The following is a 13,161-nucleotide window of genomic DNA, read 5'->3' on the forward strand; positions in this document are numbered from 1 at the left end:
CAGACAAGAGCACTCTGAAATCGGAGTAGATAGCCAGAGTGAATTTACGAAAGCACCCGAATGTACATTGAGAACGCACAACAACTGTACCATTTAGCTAGGCTAATAATGACAGGAATAATCAAGTTAATAAACGTTGGGTAGTTAGCCTATAGTTAATCTACTAGCAAGTAACGTTAGGTAGCTAGCTAACAACATAATACTGCTGTAATGATACGCTATGTGGTTCGTAAGGACAGCATAGCTAACAAATTGTCAGCCAATATAACATGTGTCATACTTATTGAAAAGTCCTTTCTTTATTACATTGCTCAACATTTTCTTAACATTTGTCATAATTAGTTAAAGCAATGAATTTGTATCCGCTCTCGTTGTACTTCGCCTGCATATTTTCCGCCAGTTTCTTCAAATCTGGAAACGATGTGAAGCCAAGCCCATCTCCTGAAGAATGCATTATGGGCCCAAAAATACAGAAATAGTGTCCTCTGCGTGTATACTTCATATTATGACGAATTTAGTACAACATCCGGGAACCTTTGGCATGCTAACTAATTATATCCATACTATGACCAATAAGCATACTATATACTCAATTCACGTCACAAATAGTGCGGTTAGTATGAGTATCGAACACAGCTCTAGGTAAGGGCATGTGGAATTACCATAATTGTTTACACCAATCCATTTGATTGATCAGGTTTAACTTATAGCTAGACACCTCAATGTGACAGACATATAACTATATCAGTGGAGGCTGCTGAGGGGAGGATGGCTCATAATAATGTCTGGAATGGAGTCAATTGAATGGTATCAACCACATGGAAACCACAAGTTTGATACCATTCCATTTACTCCATTCCAGACATTACTATGAGCCATCCTCCCCTCAGCAGCCTCCACTGAACTATATGTATATCTAGCAACTAGCTAACGTTAGATGGAAAATGGTTGTTGAAAATGGTTGTACATACTATTTGGCATGACAGACGGACCTATAGATGGAGCTTTGTTTACGTTTGGGTCTGTTTATAGCCGGAATGGAAGAGCAGGAGCCCCTGCAGGGACAGTATTGGTTTGCTGTTAGAGAGGAGGTCTATTGTAAAGTGATTTGTATAGATGAGAATAGATTACAAACTCATAGTAGGGTTGTCATGGATGAAAAGCAACCCCTTTTTCTTTACAGTCACCTTACCGACTATGTATAAAAAAAGTGGAACCACAAATAAACTCTTTGCAGTGGCTTGTACAAGCCCAGCTCACGATCAACGACAAATAGATGACATTTGGTAAATGTTCCTTAAAAATAACTTCAAGAGTTAAGGCCCTTGAGATATCATGGCTAATTTCCTCTTGTCATCGTCACGTAATGTCTCGGACTGAAGACCTGGGTAATATCCAGCAGTAAGAGTACGGTGCCTATTGCTATAACTAACCAGAACAACCACAGTGATATAATGTTTTTGGCTTCTACAACAGCGAAAGTGGTTTGTTACAGAATTAATAATATTCCAGTGCTTTTAGGAGGGACTCACTGGCCACACCTACTTTGTATCTCTGCCATGTTGGCTTGTATATGATTTGTATTCACAGGCCAAAGTCCATGTTGTACGCATATGGCTTGTTAGCCTCTGAAATGGATGTATTTAATTGTTCTATTGTTCACTTAGCCCATTGCCACTGCTGTCCTGGCACGATGAAGCTGTAAAAGTTGTGGAGCACAGACGATTTGGGCTGCTAGGCAGCTCTCTAGAATATCTGGACGGGCTGATAGCAGAGTATAAAATATGTTTTGGCCCATCCAGCTGTACTTTGCATCTGAATACATGCTAAAGCCGTTGTTGCTTCCCTGGGTTGGATATTGTTGGATTCAGTATGGTTGAATAGTCTATAGGGAATGTTCCTGTATCAAGTGCACACACTGTCTTTGAGTGTCATTGTAATAAGGAAATGTATGTAACCAGTTTTCCCTCTGTAACTAGCCACCCTTTGCCTTCATGACAGCTTTGCACACTCTTTGCATTATCTCAACCAGCTTCATGAGTTAGTCACCTGGAATGCATTTAAATTAACAGGTGTGCCTTGTTAAAAGTTCATTTGTGGAATTTCTTTTTTTCTTAATGCGTTTTTGCCAATCAGTTGTGTTGTGACAAGGTAGGGGTGGTAAACAGAAGATAGCTCTATTTGGTAAAAGACCAAGTCAATATTATGGCAAGAACAGGTCAAATAAGCAAAGAGAAATGGCAGACAATCATTACTTTAAGACGAAACTGGCTCTCATGAGGACCACCACAGGGAAGGAAGACCCAGAGTTACCTCTGCTGCAGAGGATAAGTTCATTAGAGTTACCAACCTCAAAAATTGCAGCCCAAATAAATTCTTCACAGAGTTCAAGTAACAGACACATCTCAATATCAACTGTTCAGAGCAGACTGTATGGTCGAATTCCTGCCAAGAAACCACTACTAAAGGACACCAATAAGAAGAAGATACTTTCTTGGTCCAAGAAGCACGGGCAATGTACATTTAAATATCTATCTATCTATCTATCTATCTATCTATCTATCTATCTATCTATCTATCTATCTATCTATCATATATATATATATATATATATATATATATATATATATATATATATATATATATACACTGCTCAAAAAAATAAAGGGAACACTTAAACAACACAATGTAACTCCAAGTCAATCACACTTCTGTGAAATCAAACTGTCCACTAAGGAAGCACCACTGATTGACAATAAATTTCACATGTTGTTGTGCAAATGGAAAAGACAACAGGTGAAAATTATAGGCAATTAGCAAGACACCCCCAATAAAGGAGTGGTTCTGCAGGTGGGGACCACAGACCACTTCTCAGTTCCAATGCTTCCTGGCCGATGTTTTGGTCACTTGTGAATGCTGGCAGTGCTTTCACTCTAGTGGTAGCATGAGACGGAGTCTACAACCCACACAAGTGGCTCAGGTAGTGTAGCTCATCCAGGATGGCACATCAATGCGAGCTGTGGCAAGAAGGTTTGCTGTGTCTGTCAGCGTAGTGTCCAGAGCATGGAGGCGCTACCAGGAGACAGGCCAGTACATCAGGAGACGTGGAGGAGGCCGTAGGAGGGCAACAACCCAGCAGCAGGACTGCTACCTCCGCCTTTGTGCAAGGAGGAGCAGGAGAAGCACTGCCAAAGCCCTGCAAAAGGACCTCCAGCAGGCCACAAATGTGCATATGTCTGCTCAAACGGTCAGAAACAGACTCCATGAGGGTGGTATGAGGGCCCAACGTCCACAGGTGGGGGTTGTGCTTACAGCCCAACACCGTGCAGGATGTTTAGCATTTGCCAGAGAACACCAAGATTGGCAAATTCGCCACTGGCGCCCTGTGCTCTTCACAGATAAAAGCAGGGTCACACTGAGCAAGTGACAGACGTGACAGAGTCTGGAGACGCCGTGGAGAACGTTCTGCTGCCTGCAACATCCTCCAGCATGACCGGTTTGGCAGTGGGTCAGTCATGGTGTGGGGTGGCATTTCTTTGGGGGGCCGCACAGCCCTCCATGTGCTCGCCAGAGGTAGCCTGACTGCCATTAGGTACCGAGATGAGATCCTCAGACCCCTTGTGAGACCATATGCTGGTGCGGTTGGCCCTGGTTTCCTCCTAATGCAAGACAATGCTAGACCTCATGTGGCTGGAGTGTGTCAGCAGTTCCTGCAAGAGGAAGGCATTGATGCTATGGACTGGCCCGCCCATTCCCCAGACCTGAATCCAATTGAGCACATCTGGGACATCATGTCTCGCTCCATCCACCAACGCCACGTTGCACCACAGACTGTCCAGGAGTTGGCGGATGCTTTAGTCCAGGTCTGGGAGGAGATCCCTCAGGAGACCATCCGCCACCTCATCAGGAGCATGCCCAGGCGTTGTAGGGAGGTCATACAGGCACGTGGAGGCCACACACACTACTGAGCCTCATTTTGACTTGTTTTAAGGACATTACATCAAAGTTTGATCTGCCTGTAATGTGGTTTTCCACTTTAATTTTGAGTGTGACTCCAAATCCAGACCTCGATGGGTTGATAAATTGGATTTCCATTGATTCTTTTTGTGTGATTTTGTTGTCAGCACATTCAACTATGTAAAGAAAAAAGTATTTAATAAGATTATTTCTTTCATTCAGATCTAGGAAGTGTTGTTTAAGTGTTCCATTAATTTTTTTGAGCAGTATATATATATACATCAATGAGCTTGACGCCTTGATAAGTTCCTTTCCTGAGGATGGCTCACCTCTCACAGTTCTGGGTGACTTTAACCTCCCCATGTCTACCTTTGACTCATTCCTCTCTGCCTCCTTCTTTCCACTCCTCTCCTCTTTTGACCTCACCCTCTCACCTTCCCCCCCTACTCACAAGGCAGGCAATACGCTTGACCTCATCTTTACTAGATGCTGTTCTTCCACTAATCTCATTGCAACTCCCCTCCAAATCTCCGACCACTACCTTGTATCCTTTTCCCTCTTGCTCTCATCCAACACTTCTCACTCTGCCCCTACTCGGATGGTATTGCGCCGTCCCAACCTTCGCTCTCTCTCTCCCGCTACTCTCTCCTCTTCCATCCTATCATCTCTTCCCTCTGCTCAAACCTTCTCCAACCTATCTCCTGATTCTGCCTCCTCAACCCTCCTCTCCTCCCTTTCTGCATCCTTTGATTTTCTCTGTCCCCTATCCTCCAGGCCGGCTCGGTCCTCCCCTCCTGCTCCGTGGCTCGACGACTCACTACGAGCTCACAGAACAGGGCTCCGGGCAGCCGAGCGGAAATGGAGGAAAACTCGCCTCCCTGCGGACCTGGCATCCTTTCATTCCCTCCTCTCTACATTCTCCTCTTCTGTCTCTGCTGCTAAAGCCACTTTCTACCACTCTAAATTCCAAGCATCTGCCTCTAACCCTAGGAAGCTCTTTGCTACCTTCTCCTCCCTCCTGAATCCTCCTCCACCCCCCCCCCTCTCTCTGCGGATGACTTCGTCAACCATTTTGAAAAGAAGGTTGACGATATCCGATCCTCGTTTGCTAAGTCAAACGACACCGCTGGTCCTGCTCACACTGCCCTACCCTGTGCTTTGACCTCTTTCTCCCCTCTCTCTCCAGATGAAATCTCGCGTCTTGTGACGGCCGGCCGCCCAACAACCTGCCCACTTGACCCTATCCCCTACTCTCTTCTCCAGACCATTTCCGGAGACCTTCTCCCCTTCCTCACCTCGCTCATCAACTCATCCTTGACCGCTGGCTACGTCCCTTCCGTCTTCAAGAGAGCGAGAGTTGCACCCCTTCTGAAAAAACCTACACTCGATCCCTCCGATGTCAACAACTACAGACCAGTATCCCTTCTTTCTTTTCTCTCCAAAACTCTTGAACATGCCGTCCTTGGCCAGCTCTCCCGCTATCTCTCTCAGAATTACCTTCTTGATCCTAATCAGTCAGGTTTCAAGACTGGGCATTCAACTGAGACTGCTCTTCTCTGTGTCACGGAGGCTCTCCGCACTGCTAAAGCTAACTCTCTCTCCTCTGATCTCATCCTTCTAGACCTATCTGCTGCCTTTGATACTGTGAACCATCAGATCCTCCTCTCCACCCTCTCCGAGTTGGGCATCTCCGGCTCGGCCCACGCTTGGATTGCGTCCTACCTGACAGGTCGCTCCTACCAGGTGGCGTGGCGAGAATCTGTCTCCGCACCATGCGCTCTCACCACTGGTGTCCCCCAGGGCTCTGTTCTAGGCCCTCTCCTATTCTCGCTATACACCAAGTCACTTGGCTCTGTCATATCCTCACATGGTCTCTCCTATCATTGCTCATGGTCTCTCCTAACAAGCTCCCTCACAACGCCAGGACAGCGGAGTCAATCACCACCTTCCGGAGACACCTGAAACCCCACCTCTTTAACCTCTTGGGGCTAGGTGGGACGCTAGCGTGCCACCCGTGGTGCACTCCATCAACAGCAGGTGCATTTCAAGAGCGGCAAATTTGAATCCAAATAAATGTCAAAATTCAAATTTTTCAAAAATACAACTATGTTACACCATTTGAAAGATAAACATCTCCTTAATCTAACCACGTTTTACGATTTCAAAAAGGTTTTACGGCGAAAGCATAAATTTAGAGTATGTTAGGACAGTACATTTACAAGAGTTGTGTGTAATGTTTTGTCAAGTCAAAGACAGGGTCACCAAAACCATAAAACCAGCTAAAATGATGCACTAACCTTTTACAATCTCCATCAGATGACACTCCTAGGACATTATGTTAGACAATGCATGCATTTTTAGTTCTATCAAGTTGATATTTATATACAAAAACAGCGTTTTACTATGGCATTGATGTTGAGGAAATCGTTTCCCTCCAATAACCGGCAGTCAAGTCAGCGTCACAAATTAAATAATTAAAATTAGAAAACATTGGTAAAATATTATATTGTCATTTAAAGAATTATAGATTTACATCTTTTGAACGCAATCAACTTGCCAGATTTAAAAATAACCTTACTGGGAAATCACACTTTGCAATAATCTGAGCACTGTGCCCAGAAAAATACGCGTTGCGATACAGACTAGACGTCATGTTGGGGAGATCTAAAATCGAAAATACTATGTAAATAATCCATTACCTTTGATTCTCTTCATCAGATGTCACTTCCAGGTATCACAGGTCCATAACGAATGTAGTTTTGTTCAAAAAAGCTCATCATTTATGTCCAAAAATCTCCGTCTCGTTAGCACATGATGTAAGCCAGCAGGACTTCTCGTCATGAACGAGGGGGAAAAAATATATTTCCGTTCGTTCAAACATGTCAAACGTTGTATAGCATAAATCATTAGGGCCTTTTTTAACCAGAACATGAATAATATTCAAGGTGGACGAATGCATAGTCTTTTATAACGTATTGGAACGAGGGTACCCAACATGAAGTAGCGCGCCAGGTGTCTAATGGGACATCACCGTTCCATGGCTCTTGTTCGGTCAGATCTCCCTCCAGAAGACTCAAAACACTTTGTAAAGGCTGGTGACATCTAGTGGAAGCAATAGGAAGTGCCAAAATATTCCTAAACCCCTGTGTTTTTCAATGGGATAGGTTTAAAGTCAATACAACACATCAGGTATCCACTTCCTGTCAGAAAATGTCTCAGGGTTTTGCCTGCCAAATGAGTTCTGTTATACTCACAGACACCATTCAAACAGTTTTGGAAACTTTAGAGTGTTTTCTATCCATATATAATAAGTATATGCATATTCTAGTTACTGGGTAGGATTAGTAACCAGATTAAATCGGGTACATTTTTTTATCCAGACGTGCAAATGCTGCCCCCTAGACCCAACAGGTTAAGGAATACCTAGGATAGGATAAAGTAATCCTTCTAACCCCCCCCTTAAAAGATTTAGATGCACTATTGTAAAGTGGTTGTTCCACTGGATATCATAAGGTGAATGCACCAATTTGTAAGTCGCTCTGGATAAGAGCGTCTGCTAAATGACTTAAATGTAAATGTAAATGTAATATATATATATATATATATATATATATAATTCAACCTTTATTTAACTAGGCAAGTCAAATTCTTATTTACAATGACGGCCTACACCAGGCAAACCCGGATGACACTGGGCCAATTGTGCGCCCCCCTATGGGATTCCCAATCATGGCCGGTTGTGATACAGCCTGACATTTAGATCGGTGGAAATCTGTCTTTTGGTCGGATGAGCCAAATATGACATTTTTGGTTCCAAATGGTGTGTCTTTGTGAGACGCGGAATAGGTGAACGGTGGTTCCCACTGTGAAGCATGGAGGAGGAGGTGTGATGTGTGAGGGTGCTTTGCTAGTGACACTGTCTGTGATTGATTGGACACTGTCTGTGACTGGAACGAACTACAAAAATCTCTGAAAGTGGAAACACTTATCTCCCTCACTAGCTTTAAGCACCAGCTGTCAGAGCAGCTCCCATATCACTGCACCTGTACATAGCCCATCTATAATTTAGCCCAAACTACTACCTCTTCCCCTACTGTATTTATTTATTTTGCTCCTTTGCACCATATTATTTATATTTTAACTTTGAACTTTCTTCAAATAACAAATCTACCATTCCAGTGTTTTACTTGCTATACTGTATTTACTCTGCCACCATGGCCTTTTTTGCCTTTACCTCCCTTATCTCACATCATTTGCTCACATTGTATATAGTCTTATTTTTTCTACTGTATGTTGTTTTACTCCATGTGTAATTCTGTGTTTTTGTATGTTGTGGAAGTGCTTTGCTTTATCTTGGCCAGGTCGCAATTGGAAATGAGAACTTGTTCTCAACTTGCCTACCTGGTTAAATAAAGGTGAAATAAAATAAATAAATAAAAATGTATTTAGAATTCAAGGGACACTTAACCAGCATGGCTACCACAGCATTCTGCAGCGATACGCCATCCCATCTGGTTTGCGCTTAGTGGGACTATCATTTGTTTTTCAACAGGACAATGACCCAACACACCTTCAGGCTGTGTAAGGGCTATTTGTCTAAGAAGGAGAGAAATGGAGTGCTGCATCAGATAACCTGGCCTCCACAATCACCCGACTTCAACCCAGTTGAGATGGTTTGGGATGAGTTGGACCGCAGAGTGAAGGAAAAGCAGCCAACAAGTGCTCAGCATATGTGGGAACTCCTTCAACACTGTTAGAAAAGCAGTCCAGGTGAAGCTGGTTGAGAGAATGCCAAGAGTGTGCTTAGCTGTCATCAAGGCAAAGAGTGGCTACTTTGATGAATCTAAAATATATTTTGATTTGTTTAACACATTCTATTTGTGTTATTTCATATTTTTGATGTCTTCACTATTATTCTACAGTGTAGAAAATAGTAAAAATAAAGAAAAAAACGTGAATAAGTAGGTGTCCAAACTTTTGACAGGTACTGTATCTCACAGCGGTTTAGATGGTACAATGATTCTGTACACTATACATGCTTATTTTGTCACAGAAACTGAAATTAGGCGAACTATTAGAGTTTTATCAACCAGGAAATGGTGGAGCGATTTCTGTATGGTGCAGCTCTAAGAGCTTATGGGAACTGCAGAGAGAATCTCCCAACATTTCAAGTGGCATTAGATTTCACTGAAGTTGTTGACTAGGTCTCTCTGGCACTTTCAATGTCTCGTTCTTCATGTGGCTCCAAATTTGGTGAAGATTATATTTCAATGATGAACCCAACTCTGGTCACTGTTCATTGGATATAGCTATTTATTGATTATGATTTAAAAAGGCCTTAGGGAAAACAAATGATTATGTCTCAAGCTTTGCAGGCAGTTGGTTATATTATTACTTGGCAACTTTTTTCTGTTTATTTACCAATAAAATAGTTACCCAAGCTGACATATTAGTTACGATGGCTTACAGTAAAATGTTCTGTATAAACGGCCCTTTGTTGCTCAGTTGGTAGAGTATGGTGCTTACAATGCCAGGATAGTGGTTTTGATTCCTGGGATCTCCCATACGTAAAATGTATGCATGCATTACTGATGTATTGGTGGGTAAACACATGTAAACTATATTTACACACTTTTATTCACCATGAACGGACACCAGCGTTTTCCCACCTATTTTTACCACTACATCACTGATCACTACCCATAAAATGTCTAGACATGGCTTATTCTGTGCAGATATCTGAGATTGACTGTCTGTGTAGTTTTTTGTTTCGTTGTGTTGTTCTGTTTTCATCCTCTAAATGAGACCAGCACAATTGGAGATCAAAAGTGAGCGGCAGTTGATGACTGCAAATAAACATCAAGTAAATCAAGACACTAATTTAAGGCGGACAAAGTTCCTTTTAGATGAAAACTATTTGTGTTTGTTCCTAAAAGTTTCCCAGGATTAGTGATGCTCTTCAAGAGGTAATGACTACACACAAACAGAGTGATAATGACAACCTATAAACCCACATTAAAGTGATGATGTTATCTGACTCACATTTTTCGTTGAATTGGGGATTTTCAATGTGGGACTGTGGCAGACGCCACATCTTGGAGTTAAAGTGAAGGGATGATAAAAGCATGTAATAATACTTCAATTGCACCTTCATTAGCTTTTCAAAAGCCCTTAGATTTCCCCTGCTGATATGAGCAATCTAGATGAAAAAGTGACATTGTTTGAATCCTTTTGTTGTTTTTAAAAATACAGATTGGAGATGTTTGAAACCATTTAACCATGCTCAGAGGAGAAGAAGGGAAAGGGTTTAGGCCTACAAGCATTCCTAGATTAACCTGTCTGGGCTAGGGGGCAGTATTTTCACTTTTGGATGAAAAGCATGCCCAGAGTAAACAGCCTAATACTCCGGCCCAGAGTCAAATATTTGCAAATTATTATTAGATTTGGATAGAAAACACTCTAACGTTTCCAAAACTGTTTGAATGATGTCTGTGAGTATAACAGAACTCATATGGCAGGCAAAAACCTGAGAAAAATACAACTAGGAAATGAAAATCTGGTGCCTGTAGTTTTTTCAAGTCCTTGCCTTTCTGACACACAGTGAGTTAGGGTTCATTTTGCACTTCCTAAGGCTTCCACTAGATGTCAACAGTCTTTAGAAAGTTGTTTGAGGCTTTTGTGGTAAACACAGACCGAACGAGAAGGCTGGGAAGTAGGTGACTCAGAAAATCACATCAGTTCATTGCGCGCATTCACGTAAGAAGGGACCTGTATTCCAAAACGTTTTTCAAGACATAGCAATGGTCCGGTTGGAATATTATTGAAGTTTGAAGTTGAAATGGCCCTAAAGATTGATGCTATACAACGTTTGACATGTTTGAACGAATGTAAATCTAACTTTTTTTTAACTTTTCGTTGTGACATTTTCCTCGCACGTCCTACATTTTGAGTAGCTTACTGAACGCGCAAACAGCATGGAGTTATTTGGACATAAATTATGAACTTTATCGAACAAAACAACATTTATTGTGGACCTGGGATTCCTGGAAGTGCCTTCTGATGAAGATTATTAAAGGTAAGTGAATATTTCTAATGCTATTTATGCATTTAGATGACTCCAAAATGGCGGGTATCTGTAATTGCCTGATGTTTTTTTCTGAGCGCAGTACTCAGATTATTGCAAAGTGTGCTTTTCCAGTAAAGTAAAGTTATTTTGAAATCTGTCAATGCGGTTGTATTCAGGAGATGTTAATCTATAATTCTTTGAATAACAGTTTAATATTTTATCAACGTTTATAATTAATATTTTTGTAAATTGTTGTGCTGATTCACCGGCAGTTTTGGGGGAAATACATTTTCTGAACGTCACGCGCCAATGTAAAATGGGGTTTTTGGATATAAATATGAACTTGATAGAACAAAAAATGCATGTATTGTCTAACATAATGTCCTAGGAGTGTCATCTGATGAAGATTGTCAAAGGTTAGTGCATAATTCTAGCTGGTTTTCTGCTTTTGGGGACACTTGTCCTTGCATTGAAAATGGCTGTGTGTAATTTTTTGTCTATGTACTGTCCTAACATAATCTAACTTTATGCTTTTGCCGTAAAGCCTTTTTGAAATCGGACAACGTGGTTGGATTAAGGAGATGTTTATCTTTCAAATGGTGTAAAATAGTTGTATGTTTGAGAAATTTGAATTATGACATTTTGTTGTTTTCGAATTTGGCGCTCTGATCTTTCACCGGCTGTTGAATAGTTAACCTGTTGGGGCTAGGGGGCAGTATTTGCACGGCCGGATAAAAAACGTACCCGATTTAATCTGGTTACTACTCCTGCCCAGTAACTAGAATATGCATATAATTATTGGCTTTGGATAGAAAACACCCTACATTTTCTAAAACTGTTTGAATGGTGTCTGTGAGTATAACAGAACTCATTTGGCAGGCCAAAACCTGAGAAGATTCCTTACAGGAAGTAGCCTATCTGACCATTTCTTGCCCTCCTTGATCATCTCTAACAAATACAGGGGATCTCTGGCATGACGTGACACTTCCTACGGCTCCCATGGGCTCTCAGAAGGCGGGAAAAAGCTGAATGATGTAATTCCATCCCCAGGCTGAAACACATTAGCGCGTTTGGCAAGTGCTCTATCAGAGGGCCATTAGACTGAGGCTCGTGCATGAGGGGATAGCATGCTTTTACTTTCACTCTCTTTGTAATAAAAAACGATTTCCCGGTCAGAATATTATCGCTTTTTTACGAGAAAAATGGCATAAAAATTGATTTTAAACAGCGGTTGACATGCTTCGAAGTACGGTAATGGAATATTTAGAATTTTTTTGTCACGAAATGCACCATGCTCGTCACCCTTATTTACCCTTTCGGATAGTGTCTTGAACGCACGAACAAAACGCTGCTATTTGGATATAACAATGGATTATTTGGGACCAAACCAACATTTGTTATTGAAGTAGAAGTCCTGGGAGTGCATTCTGACGAAGAACAGCAAAGGTAATACAATTTTTCTTATAGTAAATCTGACTTTGGTGAGTGCTAAACTTGCTGGGTGTCTAAATAGCTAGCCCTGTGATGCCGGGCTATCTACTTAGAATATTGCAAAATGTGCTTTCACCGAAAAGCTATTTTAAAATCGGACATATCGAGTGCATAGAGGAGTTCTGTATCTATAATTCTTAAAATAATTGTTATGTTTTTTGTGAACGTTTATCGTGAGTAATTTACTATAAGAAAAATGTTATTACCTATGCTGTCTTCGTCAGAATGCACTCCCAGGACTTCTACTTCAATAACAAATGTTGGTTTGGTTCAAAATAATCCATAGTTATATCCAAATAGCGGCGTTTTGTTCGTGTGTTCAAGACACTATCCGAAAGGGTAAATAAGGGTGACGAGCATGGCGCGATTCGTGACAAAAAATATTCCATTACCGTACTTCGAAGCATGTCAACCGCTGTTTAAAATCAATTTTTATGCCATTTTTCTCATAAAAAAGCGATAATATTCCGACCGGGAATCTGCGTTTAGGTAAACAGACGAAAGAAAATAAAGCATGGGGTCGACTCGGGCACGCGCCTAAGCGATAAAGTGTTTCAGCAGGGCCTGCCTCGATATCGTTCAGCTTTTTCCCGGGCTCTGAGAGCCTATGGGAGCCGTAGGAAGTGTCACGTTATAGCAAAGATCCT

At 41.6% G+C, this 13,161-nt stretch overlaps 1 protein-coding gene across 3 annotated transcripts in view; it reads left to right on the forward strand.

Moving 5' to 3' along the window:
- Nucleotides 1-13,161, forward strand: part of LOC106580806 (limbic system-associated membrane protein) — a 1,288,197-nt gene that overhangs the window by 544,785 nt on the left and 730,251 nt on the right. The window lies entirely within an intron of this gene.

This window comes from Salmo salar, chromosome ssa20 (assembly GCF_905237065.1).
Source record: "Salmo salar chromosome ssa20, Ssal_v3.1, whole genome shotgun sequence".
NCBI lineage: Eukaryota > Metazoa > Chordata > Actinopteri > Salmoniformes > Salmonidae > Salmo > Salmo salar.